Source organism: Acipenser ruthenus, chromosome 29 (genome assembly GCF_902713425.1).
Source record: "Acipenser ruthenus chromosome 29, fAciRut3.2 maternal haplotype, whole genome shotgun sequence".
Lineage (NCBI taxonomy): Eukaryota > Metazoa > Chordata > Actinopteri > Acipenseriformes > Acipenseridae > Acipenser > Acipenser ruthenus.
The window spans coordinates 6,853,064-6,871,962 of record NC_081217.1 but is presented as its reverse complement, the minus strand read 5'-3'; the positions used below and the strand labels follow the sequence as shown (position 1 = coordinate 6,871,962).

The 18,899-nt window shown below is 40.5% G+C and overlaps 1 protein-coding gene across 3 annotated transcripts in view; it reads right to left on the bottom strand.

The window, feature by feature from the left end:
* The window catches only part of LOC117418899 (zinc finger protein PLAGL2-like), a 37,442-nt gene that overhangs the window by 8,667 nt on the left and 9,876 nt on the right, over nt 1-18,899 (bottom strand). For 2 of the 3 annotated variants that reach the window (XR_009309248.1, XM_034031885.3), the window contains exon 2: nt 35-140. The gene's annotated coding sequence lies outside the window, so the exon portion shown is untranslated. The remainder of the gene's footprint in view (nt 1-34; nt 141-18,899) is intronic. The other variant, XM_059003397.1, reaches the window with a different exon arrangement.

Genomic DNA, 18,899 nt, shown 5'->3' with positions numbered 1-18,899 from the left:
ACACACACACACACAGAGGAGAGAAAGCTTGTACCTTCACTAACAGGCGTCCTAAAGCTCCTCCACAGCAGCCCACTCACCCAGTCCCAACAGTGATAGTTGGGGGTGACCAAGAAGTACTGCTGCACATCTTCACCTTCCTGTAGGGGGAGGGGGTAAACAGGTTTAGAAGAGCAAATCAGATATTAACACTATAACCTGTGGGAAGAGCCACAGTGGCTTCAGGGGAATGCAGGCAGAGTACATTTGGCTTAAGGTCTACTGGATGGTTATGGTCTGTGGACACAGAAAGGCTAGTTATGAAATCTACCAGAACAATTCTACATTATTTTAGGGTTCACAGAGGTGTTTGCTCCAGTACTTGGCAAGCACTGCAATTGTTGCATTGTAAAGTCTATTTGTCATCACTAGGTGGCACCAAAGTACAAGTCCATAGTTTCTCATATAATACTGAAAAAGTGGTTGGAGTAAAGCTCCCACCAGCATGGTGGCTCTACACACTGGGCTGCTGATTCAGTGCTGACAAAATTGATTCCCAGATCAGACAAAACCACCTGTAGTGTGAAGGCCTTGTATTGTCAAGAAGGCTGGGAAATTACATGGCTTTCTAAAGCAAGGTCATGACCTCTTTGAACGCATGGTCTCATCTAAATTCTGATTCCAAATAAAAACATTAAAATAAATGTTAATCAATATGGGTAATAATAATAATAATAATAATAATAATAATAATAATAATAATAATAGCCTAGTTAGTAAAAGATATACAATTAATGAAATGCTTAAAAACTTTACATAAAAGATTCAGAGAAGTACTGAATTCAGCCCCCGGTTTCATATTAACTAATCTGTTCAAGACCAGCACACAACCAGCAAATACATTTCAGAATGAAAATCAACCACTGGAAGTCTTATGCAAGTTTTCAAACCCGATGTCAGTCCCTATTTGCGACCACATTTCTACAAGGTGGTCTAATAATGACTGAATCTGATGAATGCTTCAGTCATAATGACACCCACACTTCCATCCCTGCAGATCACCAGAGATATTTAGTTGAAAAGAGGCGACAGCTGGAATACCCCCTGCCCTGCATCCAGCACAGTCACACAAAACAAAATGACATGCCCCCCACTCACTGTTACTGGGAAGTCATATCTACTGTTACATACATGTTGTTCAGAGTATCAAGCATGAGAATGACTATCTATAGCTCCTGGCGCCTGACTAAATTCAGCCAAGCCACCTTCTCACGCTAAGCCAGTCAACACTGTAGCACTGCTACTATAGAAGGGCCTCAACACAAACACATACTGCTGTAACATAGTTCAGGAACAGCACATTTGCAGTAGTACTGCAGAGAGACTACATGTATTATATTGTGTGGTTACCACATTGTATTGCATTACAAAATGACAGTGTCTGAAATACTGCACTTACTGTAGTATAATGTAGAGTCCTGCATAATTACAGCAATGCATATTTGTACAATAAGACTGGGGGTCCTGTTAATGTTATATAAACTTTGTGTTACCTGTTTCCTCAAATGGTTTTTTTTGTGGTTTTAACCCTTTACGGTCCATTTATTAAATGTGTGTCAGGCACGCCAGGTCTAATTTATTTTCACATGCGCAGTTAATTTTAGACGCGTTGTTTAAAAGTATTTTTTTTCACAGTCAAAACGGGTTTAAATGGCCCTGCATATCAACAAAGCACTCACTAGGCATCTCCAGCCCCGCCCTTTCATTCGCTATAGCTTTCATCTATGTAAGAAATAAATAATAATAATAATAATAATAATAATAATAGTCGTACATACCGATCAATCATCTCCTGATCACTCGTTTTATCACCAAACTCCTCAATAATGTGATCCAAGTCATTATTTTATTACTATAACATCTCAAAAAAGCTCTGCAAATGTCCGTGTTCTCTGTGTGCTGACTTACTATCAGCCAGCTTGTTTACTTACGACCGCCCCATTATCTGATACCAGGGCCATGTATGACTATTCATGTGATGCGCCTTTTTTTTTTTTTTTTCGACTTGTCTCTGCTCCTGTCGTTCCCACTCGGCCATTGAATGGTTTTCGACTTTTTCCGGAGAAAAAACGACTAAAACACGTTTTTTGCGTTTCTATAATGATGTCGGACAGGGTCCGACAATGGACCCGATAGGAATAATTGCAATGTCGGACCAGGTCCAACAATGGACCGCAAAGGGTTAAAGTATGACTAGATGTACAGTAAGCAATAACATGAAAAGGCATGCGGTTGTACAGAGATATTCACACGCCTCAGGTTTGTGAGAGACCATAGGCCAAGTGTCTTCAGCTACCTTAGAAGTGAGGTTATTACTTTTGAGTGAGCTATACTGTGCTTCTATAATGGCTCATTGTTGCTTTTCAAATTAAAAGCGCTTTTGTTTTTACACGGTTTACATTGATTGCTTCAGACATACAGTACTGTGCAAAAGTTTTAGGCAGGTGTGAAAATGCTGTAAAGTAAGAATGCTTTCAAAAATAGACATGTTAACAGTTTATATTTATCAATTAACAAAATGCAAAGTGAGTGAACAGAAGAAAAATCTACATCAAATCAATATTTGGTGTGACCACCCTTTGCCTTCAAAACAGCATCAATTCTTCTAGGTACACTTGCACACAGTTTTTGAAGGAACTCGGCAGGTAGGTTGGCCGAAACATCTTGGAGAACTAACCACAGTTCTTCTGTGGATTTAGACAGCCTCAGTTGCTTCTCTCTCTTCATGTAATCCCAGACACTCGATGATGTTGAGATCAGGGCTATGTGGGGGCCATACCATCACTTCCAGGACTCCTTGTTCTTCTTTACGCTGAAGATAGTTCTTAATGACTTTCGCTGTATGTTTGGGGTCGTTGTCATGCTGCAGAATAAATTTGGGGCCAATCAGATGCCTCCCTGATGGTATTGCATGATGGATAAGTATCTGCCTGTACTTCTCAGCATTGAGGAGACCATTAATTCTGACCAAATCCCCAACTCCATTTGCAGAAATGCAGCCCCAAACTTGCAAGGAACCTCCACCATGCTTCACTGTTGCCCGCAGACACTCATTCGTGTACCACTCTCCAGCCCTTCGGCGAACAAACTGCCTTCTGCTACAGCCAAGTATTTCAAATTTTGACTCATCAGTCCAGAGCACCTGCTGCCATTTTTCTGCACCCCAGTTCCTGTGTTTTCGTGCATAGTTGAGTCGCTTGGCCTTGTTTCCACGTCGGAGGTATGGCTTTTTGGCCGCAAGTCTTCCATGAAGGCCACTTCTGACCAGACTTCTCCAGACAGTAGATGGGTGTACCAGGGTCCCACTGTTTTCTGCCAATTCTGAGCTGATGGCACTGCTGGACATCTTCTGATTGCGAAGGGAAGTAAGCATGATGTGTCTTTCATCTGCTGCAGTAAGTTTCCTTGGCCGACCACTGCGTCTACGGTCCTCAACGTTGCCCGTTTCTTTGTGCTTCTTCAAAAGAGCTTGGACAGCACATCTGGAAACCCCTGTCTGCCTTGAAATTTCTGCCTGGGAGAGACCTTGCTGATGCAGTATAACTACCTTGTGTCTTGTTGCTGTACTCAGTCTTGCCATGGTGTATGACTTTTGACAGAAAACTGTCTTCAGCAACCTCACCTTGTTAGCCGAGTTTGGCTGTTCCTCACCTAGTTTTATTCCTCCTACACAGCTGTTTCTGTTTCAGTTAATGATTGTGTTTCAACCTACATATTGAATTGATGATCATTAGCACCTGTTTGGTATAATTGTTTAATCATTCACCTGACTATATGCCTACAAAATCCCTGACTTTGTGCAAGTGTACCTAGAAGAATTGATGCTGTTTTGAAGGCAAAGGGTGGTCACACCAAATATGGATTTGATTTAGATTTTTCTTCTGTTCACTCACTTTGCATTTAGTTAATTGATAAATATAATCTATTAACATGTCTATTTTTTAAAGCATTCTTACTTTACAGCATTTTTTGCACAGTACTGTATTTGTATGGTTTGGAATTCTATTCAGTCAATCGGAGCGCTTTTACCCAAGCCATTTCATGAATGGCCAATAGCAAACCTGTGGAGCGCTGAACAAGGAAGAAATTGTGTTATTGCAATACCACCAAGATTCCCCAAGATGGCAAAAACTCCAGCTACAGTAGTACTTTTCTATAAGACCACCAAAGGGTCGGAGTAAAATTATCTTCATTGAGAGCTGGTTCTTTTTCATTTTTAGCTGGAAAGCAATACCACTAGTGTCGTTATAAAACTGACAACTTGAAAAGAAATGGAGTTTGGGTTTCCACTGGTACCAGTTTGTATTTGTATCTCCAACATCAACCTCCCAAGGAAAATTCATCTGCTTTTAAAGTGGGTGATACTGTGCATTACGAGAAACTCAGTAAAACCGTGTGTGGTGTATAGTTGCAATTCATTTAGCTGTTTAATTACATCTTCAGGCATGCGTTAATTGCCTATTTTGAAGTAAAATTGCCTTTGATTTTGACACCAGATAAAACAAACTCTCAAGACGGCAATAACTTTGCTGAAGCCAAGCCTGACACTTAACCCATTAACCACCAAACCTTTTTGACACGCTGTAGTTGTCTATCCAGAACCAAGCAAAGATAATGGCATCAATCTGCCAAGCCTCAGGCATTGTAATTCAAGACAGCTACAGCTAGCTGCGGTTCGGCTGCTTTTTACTGTGCTATTGGGGGGGGATTGAGGTCTTCAAAACAGAGAAGATCCAACTAAACTGGTATACAGAAATGGCTTATGTGTTTTAAAATGCACTACTGCTGGTGATCCTTAAACCAAAAAAAAAAAAAAAAGGTTGAGAGAAGCCACTGGACTGGTCAGTAACCCCAACCCACCCACACCAGTGCTACTTGCTACTCCAATAAAGTAAACATTGTTGTTGATAACAGGCGTTTGAGCAAGTGCACAGGCAAGGGGGTAGTGACCATGAATGAATGCTACCACTACAATCCCCATCATGCACCAGCTAGGTCAAAGCAACAGCATGAGAAGATGGGAAAGCTGGAAGCCAAACAATGGGGGGAGGGAGAGAGAGAGAGAGAGAGAGAGAGAGAGAGAGAGAGAGAGAGAGAGAGAGAGAGAGAGAGAGAGAGAGAGAGAGAGAGAGAGAAGAGAGAGAAAGGAGGGAGAGGAAGGGAAGACAGAGAGACAGACAGAGAGCAAGAGAGTGAGCGAGAGAAAAAGAAAGAAAAATTAAGGGAGAGAGGAGGGGAAGACAGAGCGAGAGCGACAGAGACAGAGAAGGAGCAAGAGAGAAGGGAAGACAGAGAGAGAGAGCAAGAGAGAGCAAGAAAGAAAGGAGGGGAAGACAGAGAAAGAAAGGAGGATGGAAAGAGAGCGAGAGTGAGCGAGCGAGCGACAGAGAGAGGAGAGACAGAGAGCAGAAGACAGAGAGAGAGAGAGAGAGAGAGAGAGAGAGAGAGGGAGGATCGGGGTGCAGGACACCCCACTCTACAGCCTGCCTTTAGTGATAGTTCAGTGACTCCACTGAACAGGATGTCAAGTCATGCTTTGGTGACCATATTGACACAAAATGACAGGACAGGAAGGGAAACGGCTGTTACAGGCAGATCTGAGGAGGGGGAGGGGGTTTGGGGTTATCTGTTCCTTTCCGCTGAGCAGTGTGCTTGCTTCTTTCACTAGCTTTAGCTCAAAGGACTTTGGCTAAAGACATCGAATTTTACTGGGTGGTGAGGAAATGGGTAGAGTGGATTCAGGATTTCTTTTAGACAAGGAGCCAACAGACTTTTTAAAAACTCTGCACAACAATTATAGTGCAATGGTGGTCACGGGGGTGTTGGAATACCTTGAAGTGAACATGCTGAGGTTTACAAGAATTCAATTACAGACAATTCGGGGATTTTAGCCCTGAAACTGAAATCTGTGGTGGAAACGAGCACTCGAGAGGTCTTGATTTTTCCAGCTCACTGTATATTCAAGGGAAGACTTTTCATGCTGTTTCTGCACTACAATTTCAGCACACATCAACACTGGGAATCACCAGATCACGGGTTTGAGAAAGGACTATAAAAGGATACGAGATCCTCTGACATCATTTGCAAAATTGCAGGACATACAGTAGTTACCACGTTCATCTTTAAACTTTGACATAGCACAAAAACATACAACAAAATGGCATCTGGCTGGCTCAGGTGCAGTAGTTTTAATGGCTTCCCAATAAAGATCATACACAAATTCCTCCTACGACATAACATACTGTACAGAAAATCTGCTGCTCCTGATAACCTCTCTCAAAACAGCATAGGAAACCAGATAAGTCAAGAGGGACTAGAAGGGGCCAATTTCAGAAGCGTGGGGATTATAGAGGACAGGTTTGGGGCTGGTATCTTGATAACCCCTATTTTACATGGCAGTCCCCAACTGTAATCCAACATAAACCAAGTCACCACTAATGACTATGGAGCTCTTTTTGTTGGCTCTTGTTAAGGAGGTGAAGAATGAATTAGCTGTCCTGATCCCCATAGAAAATATGCAGCCCTCAGAATCAATATTGTTTTCAGATAGTTTTCTGAAAGTAAAACAAGTTTGTTTTTCTTTCATCAACGCATCATTTCAGCCATGTGGCTCAGCATTGCACACGCAGTATTGTGGCAAGATTTAAAAACCCAAACCAGATCAGACCAGGGAGTTAATTTCAATCAGGCTCTCAAAATGAGCTTAAATCTGAGGTGGCTTTGATTTAAATTACAGCAGATTCCTTTTTATCCAAGTCAACACCCTCCCGTAAAGTACGTATGTACAGAAGGTATTTTATGTTATTAAAGCACATCACAAGAAATGCTCTGTAATGCCAAATGTATTTCCTGACAAGGTGACAATGCCTCGTACAGACCAGTGTTGTGGCTCATCAGGGTGATTATTTTCCCTGGACATGATTAGACTCATATTAAAAGAGTAAGTAGCGGGGTTCCGAAATATTGTGTTGTACGTCCCTACATGTTGCTACAACTGTTTAAATAATGTACCTGTAACTTTTCTTTTCATTGTTAACATCCTGACAACTTTGTACACTTCTAAAACTTTAAAGTCTGTTTCAAAGCTCTTTTCAAAATGTCCGCTCTAGTGCAGTGGGGTTTGAAATCGGTCCTCTAAAATCACTGCAGAAAGAAAACAAAAAGAAACACATAAGTGCTCTGGCTTTTTTGTTCCGTACCACATCATGGATCGTTATTGCTGTGTTACCTGTTTGACGATGTGGGTGATAATCCTTACACTATCAGTGCACTAGAGCCATTTTGAAAAGAGCTTTAAAAACAGACTTTAAAAAGTTATAAAAAAAAAAAGTGTAAAAAGTTGTCAGGATGTTAACAATGAAAAATGACAGGTACGTTATTTAAACAGTTGTAGCAACACATGGGGACGTGTAACGTTATATTTAAGTATACTTACTCTAAGTCCTAGCATAGCCTTTGGTGAGTAAGTTACAGATGTCTTGCGTTTCTTAAAATCCTGGTGAGTCCACAGCAAGTCAAGTACACAAATGTTTCGGCAAACCCTTCTGAAGTGTAATCATAATTTCCAAAACAAATAACAGGCCGTGAAGGGTGGACTGCAGTGCTAGAGTGCAGAGTCGGCTCACCAGACCTCCATCACTGTCTAGAATTTTGAACTTCCGCCCAGTCTTGTTCTTAATCTGTCCTGTACACAGGAAACAGGCACACTGAGGTCTGCCTTTGGTTTCAACCCCTGACCGGTTTACCATATTCGATATTAAGGAGAACCACACATTCAGAGATGGAGAAAAAAATAAAACGGACAGATGCACTTTGAGGAGGAAACTACATCTATTTAAAAATAGACTTCAATATTAACAGATTTCAAATACAAACCATCTTGATTCAACTTAGATCACCACCACAGGACTGAAAGTAAAACACAGTTCACCTGAGCAATCCGCTCAAATCCAGTTTAGGTCATACGTTGGAGCTGGTCACTGCAAAACCTTAAAATGTGAGGCCATTGTGGACCTTTTTATATTGAATGACAGTGCGACCTGTAATAAAAAGGCATCCTGGTTCAGTTTTGTAAGTCCACTTCTATACTACAGTACAGAATAAACTGATATTTGCCGAGGGTTTGAAGAATAGATTCTGCTGTCTTACCTAAACTCTTAACTTCCAAACAATTGTGAGAGATGAACTTAACTGAAATTAAGTTCAGGGTTTTATTTCTTAAACAAAAAGAAATACTCTGTCTATAAATACAAGCAATTTTATATACAATATATATATATATATATATATATATATATATATATATTTTTTTTTTTAAAGACTGTTTAAAGTTTGGGCTTTTACCATTGGCACGTTGCATCTTAAATTACCAAAGAAAAAAAAAAACAGAATGAGGTTATTCATTTCAGGTACTAAACTGAAATCTTCAATTTCACAAATAAAAATGACCTGTGACCTTGCCCAAGGTTTTTTTTTTTTAAATGTACCAGTGGCATAAAAAAACAGCAGCATGTTTGTGAACCAAAAGCTATTAGTAAAACAGAATTTGATCAGATCAAGTTTCGGTGTTGGGGTCTCTTTTCTGGTCCAATCTAGTTCATGTCACTTTGTACTAACAATGGCACTGTCTTACAAAATTTAGCTTAAGAGGCTGTGCATCATTTCCTGTAGAGGATAACACTGCAAAAAATACCAAGCACAAGTTGGAAGGAAGGAAGGACACCCTCACATACTGTAACCAGGACTGGCCACACAAGATTTACTGACTGCAGGATGGTCGTGACTGGCATTGCTGGCATCATACAGTTTAAAAAAAGCAAACTTCTAGTGAAAAGCTCAGTTATTGAGAACATATTTAGCCAAGCAGGAGAAGGGCAAGGGGGAATGTGGGTTTGTTTACACACAACTAATATGGGAAACAAAGGATGTGAAAGCATTTCCATGGGCTACAAACCTCTCAGTTGTCAACACAAGGGGCTGCCATAGCTATAGGTTGCTGTTTGCCCAATATGGAGCCCTGTCCAAAAACCCTGTGACTGAACATGGGTGCATGCATTGCTGTTACACAAAGTATTCCTTCGTATCAGAAAACATGACACTTTTGACGTACATGATGACTAGCGCCTGATCCTTCATGACCAGGTATTTATTCCAACATGTTCCATCCTAATTGTTCATTTGAACTGATTAAACTTCCAATCAGCTCCAAAAGCAGTTCATTTTTTCATGATACCTGTTTATCCTTTGGCCAGAGTTGCCCTTGCTTGCTCTACAAATTAATCTTAGGACTGGACAAGATTACGTTAGCTGCAACTCAAGCATAACATTGGAAGCCTCTCAAACAAACTCAGTTTCTTTAGCTAGTCCCAGCTGGAAGTGAAGCTCTGGTTAAAACGCAAGGAGCTCTTTTTTTGAAGCGCTGTATAAAAAAGTCATCTACTGATCTAAAGTCTGATGAAATAAACAAACAAACGTTTACCGACTCCCATCAAGCAGCCCTTAAACTTCCAACAACTTGATTGCATCGTGCAAGACTAGCTTTGTGATGCGCTGTATTCTTTCAATGGCTTTTGCCTTAATAACAAACATTTAAGCCAGGCAACCCTAAATTGTTCTTCATGTTGCCAAAAGGTTTGAGTGTGGGATACGTTAAGCACTTGCCATTTATTCTGTCTAATTAAAAACAGAAATTAACGATCCACAGCTGAGCCAATTGGAGAATGTGGTCTCTGCCAGGCTTCAGCTCTGTCTTAAAGATCTCCGGGACTGAAGGCAAACCTGAAACGCACGTCAGGACATCACATAGGCAGTACGATTGTTTCAAGCTATTGTTTGTTTTATCCTCCTGCTCTGCATCATTAATATGGTACAGTCTAACCTGCTGAAGTGTAGAACTTATTTTTCTTTAATATTTATACACTTAAATGGAGTATACGCTTCAGCTTTTTGGTGATCTGCGATCTCAATTCTTACTATAAATTACTGTACCCGTAACAAAATGCATTACTGTGTAGACTATATACCATTTTGTTGGGGCTTCACTTATTCAGGCCAGCATATAATTATTTTTTCAGACACAGGGCCTGTGCACGTTTGCATCTAACTGCAGTTAACTGTATAAAAAGTAAAATAAAATACAATAAAAATGTATATTGTTAGGATTGAGCATTTCCTATATACCGCTGTTCTTTTAAATACATTTTGTTTGGGGCATAGTGGGGTCTGTACAGTATAAACACTGGTAATTAAATAGAGATTTATAACATTCATTACCGTAGTTAATGGCTAATGGTCATTGATCCCCGTATGTTATCAGACTATCGCTTATCCATTTAAAATACAATTCACTGGTCTATGGCTTACTATTGCTTTAGTACCTTTCATGGCTCAACGGTTACCATGAGAATATTACAGTAAGAGGACATCAGTGGTAAAGGAGTTAAACTGAACCTGCTGCACTCGAGTCCGTGCTCAAACATTTCAAAGCAAAGGGTCACAGTATTGAAACACACTACATACTAGTCTGTTGAACCACAGAACCACAATGTCATGCTGTAGCAGACCGAAAAAATTGCTCTCTATTTTCATGAGACGGGGAACTCGCAACCAACTGCAGCTGCCAAGAGATTTGAAACGAGAGCCCAGGGTCAGCTGTGTGTATTGTGTGAATATACCGAGACACTTCGAAAGAGATCGTCTCTAGATACCACGGCATTTAGTGTACGTTTTCATTCTGTTTTTAGTATTCGCATTGGAATATTTATTACATCATTTCAAAGCACGCAGATTGGTAGCGACTACAAATAGTCACCTAGCCATAAGAAAGTGTTTTTTTTTTTTTTTCGCACATACTGAATTTTGCTCCATATCTGCTTTGTTAAATGCATGGATTGATCATTTCCCTCAATTTTACCCTCCAGCTAACTTTATAGTACAAACTTGGGTTGTTCTGTGCTGCCACGATATATCAAAGCTAAATCAGCCGTAGATTAAAAAATGTAATTCATTTAAAAAAAATTAAAACACAGTACAGCGTTATAGGAGGGATTGCTGCTGAATCGAGTAACTGGCATTCTAATACATGGCAGACGCATCAATGTGTTCTACCGCATGCAAACCGAGTCCAGTTCTGGACCACCTTCATTTGCTGGTAGCTTACAAATGTGTGCAAGTTGGTTTTGGAAGGATGTGTCCTACATCAGGCCAGCACAGGTATGAGTGTAGCAAGAACTAGAAATGAGGAACCTCTTACTGTATTCGTGCTGAAAAACAATGCATGCTTCAAAATGTGTATTAAAAACCCATTTGTAATACGGAAAATAGCGTTTTCTTTCAGAGAAGTCTGCCGTGGGGTCACCAACTGCTACCAATAGAACAAATCTAAACTGTGATTAAGCTGGGGAAGCTGGCACACTAGCTACGCAGTTCAAACATCAACAGCAGCTACACAGTGGATGGTAGATGGCATGTTAATTATAATTACAGTGCACGCAAAAAAAAGCCCTTTGCCTCCAGCGCCAACCAAAACACCTCAAAAATCAGCAGGCTCGTTACAATCTTTTTTTAATCTTCCGCCGGTTCTCGTAGCCATGACGCATCAGATATCCCTCGCCAGTCAGAGTCGTGTTTCAACAATAACAAAATAAACAAACTAGATTAAAGTGGCACAGAAAGGACTCGCCGCCACATCTGCTTTCCAACCCTCACCTTGCACCCAGCTGTGCCGGCACCACAGCATCTGCTTGCTTCGTTTCAAAAGGAGAAAAAAAAAAATCCTGGTTTTCTTAATTTCTTTCTTTAAAAACAATGTAGAAATTTAACCATGAACACCAGCCAGCCCGTTCGCTGCATCGTTTGTAGTTGCCGGTATAGTGCAGCTGTTCCTCATACCTATTTATTTCCCCCCAAATAAAAGGTAATTACTAATGAAATACCTGAAAATTCTGCCCAGCACAAAGTGCAATATACTAATGTTCCTGTTCAATTCAGTTCAGAGTATGCTGAAATGGTATTCTCTATATTTAGATCCCATTTTTATGAGGAAGATGTGGTAAAATAACATTGCTGAGCCAACTCTGTACATTGACAAGCCTCATACAACATGTGCTCCCCAAACTAGCACAGCCTCCCCCAATTCAAGGCTGTGCAACCTGTAGGACTAGGCAGCAGACCATGTGGGAGTTATCTGTTATATTTTTTAATGCTGGGAAGAAAGCAAGTTAAAAAGTGCTGAATTCTAATGGATTAGTGGTAATTGGACTAATCACCATTCCAGTTGAAATAACCGAACAGCAGGTGTTAGAATTTGTGCCGATTATCCTACGTGATTAGAAAAATCTGTGTTAGTTCTGAGCGAGTATGCATTACTAAACACACGTACACACACACACACACACACACGCACACTTAGAGATTCTCACTTTCAGGTTTAGATTAATGAACGATTTGTGATTTGAAATGTTTGTTGCAACTTGAAGTCTCCTCAATTGGAGCCAGGCTGAAATAACTCGGTTCCCTGGTCAGACTGATACCAGAGGTGAAAACCCTAATGTGCCTCTCTTGAAGGAGAACTGTCTGTTTTTAACACTACAGAAAAATATTCTTTAATTTCAACTGAAACTTAGCAGTTAGATGCAACACACTCACTCACACACAGTACGAGCATTTCTGTAGATCTTTATCTGTATACCAGTAGTGAAACTTGCGAGGTTTTTTTTTTTTTTGTTTTTTTTTTACAGGATGTAGGAGACAAGCTTCAAGAGAATAGTAGGCCGGTTTTATATATTACATGTTTTAAAGAAAAAAAAAAAAAAATCTCGCAGGCATAGGTGTATAAAGAAGTTAAACAATAACAGAAAACTCTGTAGCTATGTTTATTGTGCCACAGAATTCAATAGTTCAGAATTATCCTCATGTAAACAGAAATGCTACACAAGAGAAAGTTTCTTTGCTCCAGAAGCCCTGCTGCTATGGCTACACAATGGCTGTGTTATGCTCGAACACAGATATTGCTTTCAATATCTGGCAAGACATCTGTGCCCTACAGTTTTATAGCTGATTAGCAATAAACAGGTTCCACTATGACAGTAAATTAACTACCATTCATTCCCTGGTCATTTGCAAAAACAATGGAAGAAAAGGTAGCCTGGGAAATGTCAAGTTATTTTGCACCTACAAGTTCAGTGCTAGCGGTTGTGCAGGAAACATTCAAGCGAAGTTTCTCATGCAGCGGTAACAAACTGCTCTTAGGGCTGAAGCAGCTGGTCCTGGTGATTTGTTCTGAAAGGGTCTGCAGAGGAATCAAGGAGGTGCTGAACTCTGGATTAAAACTGCGCAGTCTTGCCAGCTAACATGGTGGTACACACAGTCACTTCTGCATTTTGATGGGTATGGCTGCTAGCAGTTTGTGGTGGTGGTGGCGGCAGTTGATCCAGATTCTTAGCCCTTCAGAGTTTATCCAGGTTTTCACCCACCTAACTATAAAATATTGCTTGCATGTGCATATAAAAAGCTGTACTCCCACTTCACATGCTAGAAAATGCATGTTCCTATTCACTCAAAAATGACTTCAGGTTACATTCCATAGGGAGAAGGTTTGTAGTCCTCGTGGCGCTTTCTAAAGTTGCTCCAAACTCCCTATAAAGTCCAGTACTCTTCTGGCATGCAGGTAGAGCTCACGATTCCCTGGCTCCGTGGCTGTGATAACAAGGTAAACAAGGGAACCCCTCCTGGCAGAGAGTCCTGGTAGTGACAGAGAAATCGCAGGAGTAGCACACGCTTTGGGCAGTCTGCCAACAGGCAGGACGCCAGCAGCGGCAGCCTCAGTCCAACGCTGCACAAAGGGGGAAGCCCTGAGCACACATGCACACAAACACAACATTTTGTTGGTCTGTTTGTGTTCTATTGCTGTATGTGCGTACATGCGAGTATCTGGACTACAGTGCGTGTGCGCACAGGAGATTTTCAAATATTACAGGCTGGAACAAGTCTTGCTGTTACTTCATTCAAACCTCAGATAAAACATTAAATGCATGACAGACCTATTAGATCGGGCACCGATTCGGTGCTTTTTAAATATGCCCAATTTAAGTTGGAGTGACTAGGAAACAGAGGTATCAGTTAAATGCCAAATCAGCAACTCCATTGCTCACAAAAGCCTGATTTATGAATTACCAGTAATCAGGGAAATGTACAAATATTGTTTAACACTTGTAGCCCATATAATGCACACAGTTTGGACCGTTTCAGTGCTAAAGGTTTAACAAGCAAGAGTCATATAGACCAATTATGTCAATAATTTACACCAGTTACCATTTTCTTGCACTCTGCACACAATTCTTTGATTGTGAAGATGGAAATCCATACATTAACATGCATTTAAGGTTGCTTTTTTTCTTTCTAAAATTACATATATATTTTACATACAAATACTAAATATTGTAACAAAAGTGTAAATAATATGTTGCAAATGTACCTTTATTACCAGTGCTATAATAAAAGCATCCTTACAAAACAAAGGAATGAATGTGGAGTTCAAAGAATGGCTGAAGGTAAAATCTTGCGTTCCTCAATGGATACGGTACAGTAGCTCTAATGCTGTAGCTCCAGATAGCAATTGTACACCCTGCTCTGTTATGGAATGGAGACCAATCATCTCAAACGCTTAATCTGTCAGCCTGCAAAGGCCCTCCAAAAGAACTTTGCATTTGGAACCGACTTTACATCAATGAGCAAAACAAAACGTCTGGAGCCAGCAGCTGTGCAGGCCCCGAGTGGAATGACTTCAGAAGGCTCTTATCCTTACAATAACTGAGGCCAAACCAAAACACTGCAAACAATCATTAACACAGTTTGTACAAGAAAAAACACACATCGCCCTCCTAGCTCAGTATAGGGTGGTTGCATGTTCACGCTGTGTCTAGATCCACTGTTCATACAGTTGTAGTCAAAAGTTCACATACCCTAATGGAAATTTATAATTTCTCGAAAACAAAGAATTTTAGTAAACGTTTTGCTTTTGTGGATGAGGGGAAAAAAAACAAGTTACAAGAAATGGATGTGTACAATTATTTATTTAAGCATTTTTTTTGCAAAACTCCAAAAATGCTAATTCAAAAGTATTCATACCCCTTGCTGCTATGATAGCATTGTCTACAAGGTGTTAGAAATTTCAATATGATAATGCAGAACCTAATTCTAGAAAAGTCTATAAAATGCTGGATTGTAGGTGAACATTATTATAGTATAAAATGGTTAAGCATAGGCTGTCATTACCAATAAGTCAATATGGGAAAAAGTAAAGAGCTATCTGTAGACCTTAGGCAGAAAATGATTTATTGTCATAAAGCTGGAGAAGGGTACAAGAAGATGTCCAAGCATCTGAGTATCCTAATTTCAACTATTGTTTCTATTATCAAGAAGTACAAGACTCATGGTACTGTCACAACGATCACTCAATCTGGAAGAAAGAAGGTTCTTTCATCAAGAACAAGTAGAAGAATTGTAAGGAAGGTTAATAACAATCTGCCAAAGATATTCAAAGTGAATTGGCTGCAACTGGGACAGGGGTTTCCATTTCAACCATAGGTCGAGTATTGCATGGTGAAGGTCTCAATGGTTGCTGGCCAAGGAAAAAGCCACTCTTAGGAAAACGTCACAAGGACAATCGCTTAAAGTTTGCAAAACGACATATGAATGATGGATAGGTGTTCTGGTCAAAGGTTTTGTGGAGTGATGAAACAAAAATCAAGTTATTTGGTCACGCTGATAGTCGTTACGTTTGGAGAAAGTCTGGTGAGGCCTACAAAGAAAAGAACACCATACCTACTGTCAAGCATGGAGGTGGTAATATCCTTCTACGGGACTGTATTTCCTCTAATGGCACAGGAAATTTAGTTCTAATACATGGTAAAATGGATTCCTTAGCATACCAAAAGATATTGGCCAATCATCTGAAACCCTCCACTACAAAACTTGGTTTAAAGCGCAAATGGACATTCCAACACAACAACGATCCAAAGCACACATCAAAATCTACTTCAGAATGGATAAAGAAGAATAAAATCATGGTTCTGGAATGGCCTAGTCAAAGTCCAGATCTAAATCTGACTACAACTGTATAGCGATACAGAATAAACAGCTTTAGCTAAATTGAAAAGCAAGTTAATAGCCCACTGTATGTACCCTGCCATGGTTGTAAATACACAATTAGAGCTATTATAATACCAGGAGCATGAGAACGCAGGTAAGACTCCCATTGCGTAGCAGTTTGAGCCAATCCTGGTTTTGATATGAGTTTAATAAGACACACCTGAGCTTGTTGCAGTACCTATACACTGTGGTGATCAAGCTTGTATTAAAAGCTGGAATGGGTGAAACTGCTATGCAATAGGAGTCTGATTTCCACCCTCGAGCCATGACAAAATGTAAGTGACATGTAAGTGACCTACCTATTCTATATGTATCCCAAGATTATGATACTCTTAATAACTTGTGCTAAACAATGTTCTTACTGATATTCATCATAGCCAAATAAGCTCTTCTATATATTAAACTCTCTTCCCCAAGTAAGTACATTTGTAGCATGGCTCATCTGCTCTGTCGTCACATCTCCGGTGCTACTGTATACAGAGTCAGGCCTGGTCTCTACTTGGATTCGTGTATGAAAGGGTTTCTGGTGGCTCAGTAAGGGGTACTCCTTCCCTCTGTAGAACAAGGTGTACAAACATACCACAAAAACAGGCATGTCAAGGAGGAAATTGATTGCTGGACTTTAGAAGGGACTGGTGAAAGAGCCCAAAATACCTCCAAAAGCAATGCGACTTTGGTTTAATGTAACCTGTGACGGTCAGTGTTATTATCTACAGTTAGTAGCTGGCTAAACGATGTGCTGGTCAGAAAACACGTAATAAATAAGCCTGCTCCACTGACCCAGTCCGTTGCCGCAATTTCCCACGACAGCCGACTTGATCTGCTGTTTTTCAACTGGGCTCATATGAAGCGAATCATTTTGTTTCCTCAAAATGTATAACAAAAGGTTAGGTTTACCAGGGATGGAAATAAGAGCCATTCCTAGTTTAATAAGACACACCTGAGTGCAGGGGCAGAGTAATGCATAGGCAAACTAGGCATGTGCCTAGGGCCCGAACTCAAGGGGGGCCCCAAAACGGTTATTGAGTTCTGCTGCAGCTTGCAACAAACATTGTAAACAAGACAAAACTAATTCTGTGGCAAAATAAAATAACCCATTTAACCCCCACTGATTTTCTAGATATACAGTACGCTCAGCCTCCTGCGTTGCTCAATACACAAAACCCTTGATTAAAGTAACCTTATAAAACATTCTTTTAAAACACTTTCATTTTATTACATGTAAATACTGTTCTGAAACATCAAGCGTTCACGTCCAGCGATCTTTGAAAAAATGCAGCCGTGTCGACGTGGAATCCTCAAGAGTACAGAATTCTATAGGGTACAGAAATCTACCATATGTGATACCTGAACTTACTTCTATGCCAAAAGATTGGAGAAAAGGGTATTTTTTTTAATGAAGCGAGTCAACCCCCACCCAATGAACAAAAAAAAACACAAGGAAACATTGACGATTTTGCGTGCAGTAAACAGTAACGTATTTGACTGGACAACAATGCACAGGTAGGTTTGTTTTTTACTACTTATTTTCGTGGACTATTGTGGAGCTACCGTTCGTGAACTAAAGTTTGAGCACCCTTCTATATATTACCTTTTTTCAACTTCATGGTGTTCCTGGTTTGTTTGAACTGTTGCCTTTTTATTCAGTAACAGGAGAAGTCATTGGTCAAGCTGTGCTACAGGATTTAACGCAGTTTAATTCCATCAGATTCATTCAGTCGTTCATAATAACTTAAAACTGAGAATTATACCTGTTGTAAAAGGGTGGAGGACTAGTTATAAAGGGGATAATATATATACAGAGGTGTGTGCATATGTGTCAGTTTGTTCAGGGGTAGGGGGCCTGCAAGTGTATGCTTGCCTAGGGCCCAGTGATGGGTTAATCTGGACCTGCCTGAGTGTGTGACTAATACACTGCAGGTAATCTAGCTATTAAAACTATTAACTTGGAATGGGTAAAACTGCCTTGCAATAGGAGTCTGATTTCCATCCATGTTTACTGTTCTGCCTGAGGACTCAAGTAACTAATGGAATTTTTATGGTGCTGTATACTGTACATCACACTTACAGTATGTGCACTGGCTATACCGACCCTGGAGACTAGACGAAAACTGCCTTTCCCAAAGTTATGCGAAAATTATGCGGCCACGGATTATAATTTGCACAGCAGTGGAGAGACCGTTAAAAATCAATTCCTTGAAACCGAGGCCATTGAAGCCGCATGGGCAGTGCAAGCGTGGTCACCGATTGGCCAGGCTGGGGCCACATGACAGAGTCCAGCAGAGAGGATAATAATAGACCCCTCTTGGGAGTGGAGAGCGGAAGGCTGGACGTGTACCAAAATCCCTCTACCACACACAGGCATGGCATTGTTAGCCATTCACCAGGCTCCTTCTCCTGGCACTTTATCATTCAATTAGGACAGCTTTCACACTGCAGACGCAGAAAAGGACCTTCAATCAAACTAAAAGCTTCACACCGACGCTGGAGAGGTTGAAAAAGGACTCCTAGTCGTCAGTCCAGTTTCATTTTTTTTGTCCTGGTGTTTGAGTAGAAGAGAGCACCGTTTGTTAACATTTGGTGTCTCTCTTTTTCCTCTCTAAAGGAGAAAACCTAGCAATCGTGCTCTACAGTTTGTGCTGGGGAATGCTGCAACACAGGTCCAATTAATGGTACAGTACAGCAAGGGGGCTGGGATTGGGATCTGCCTT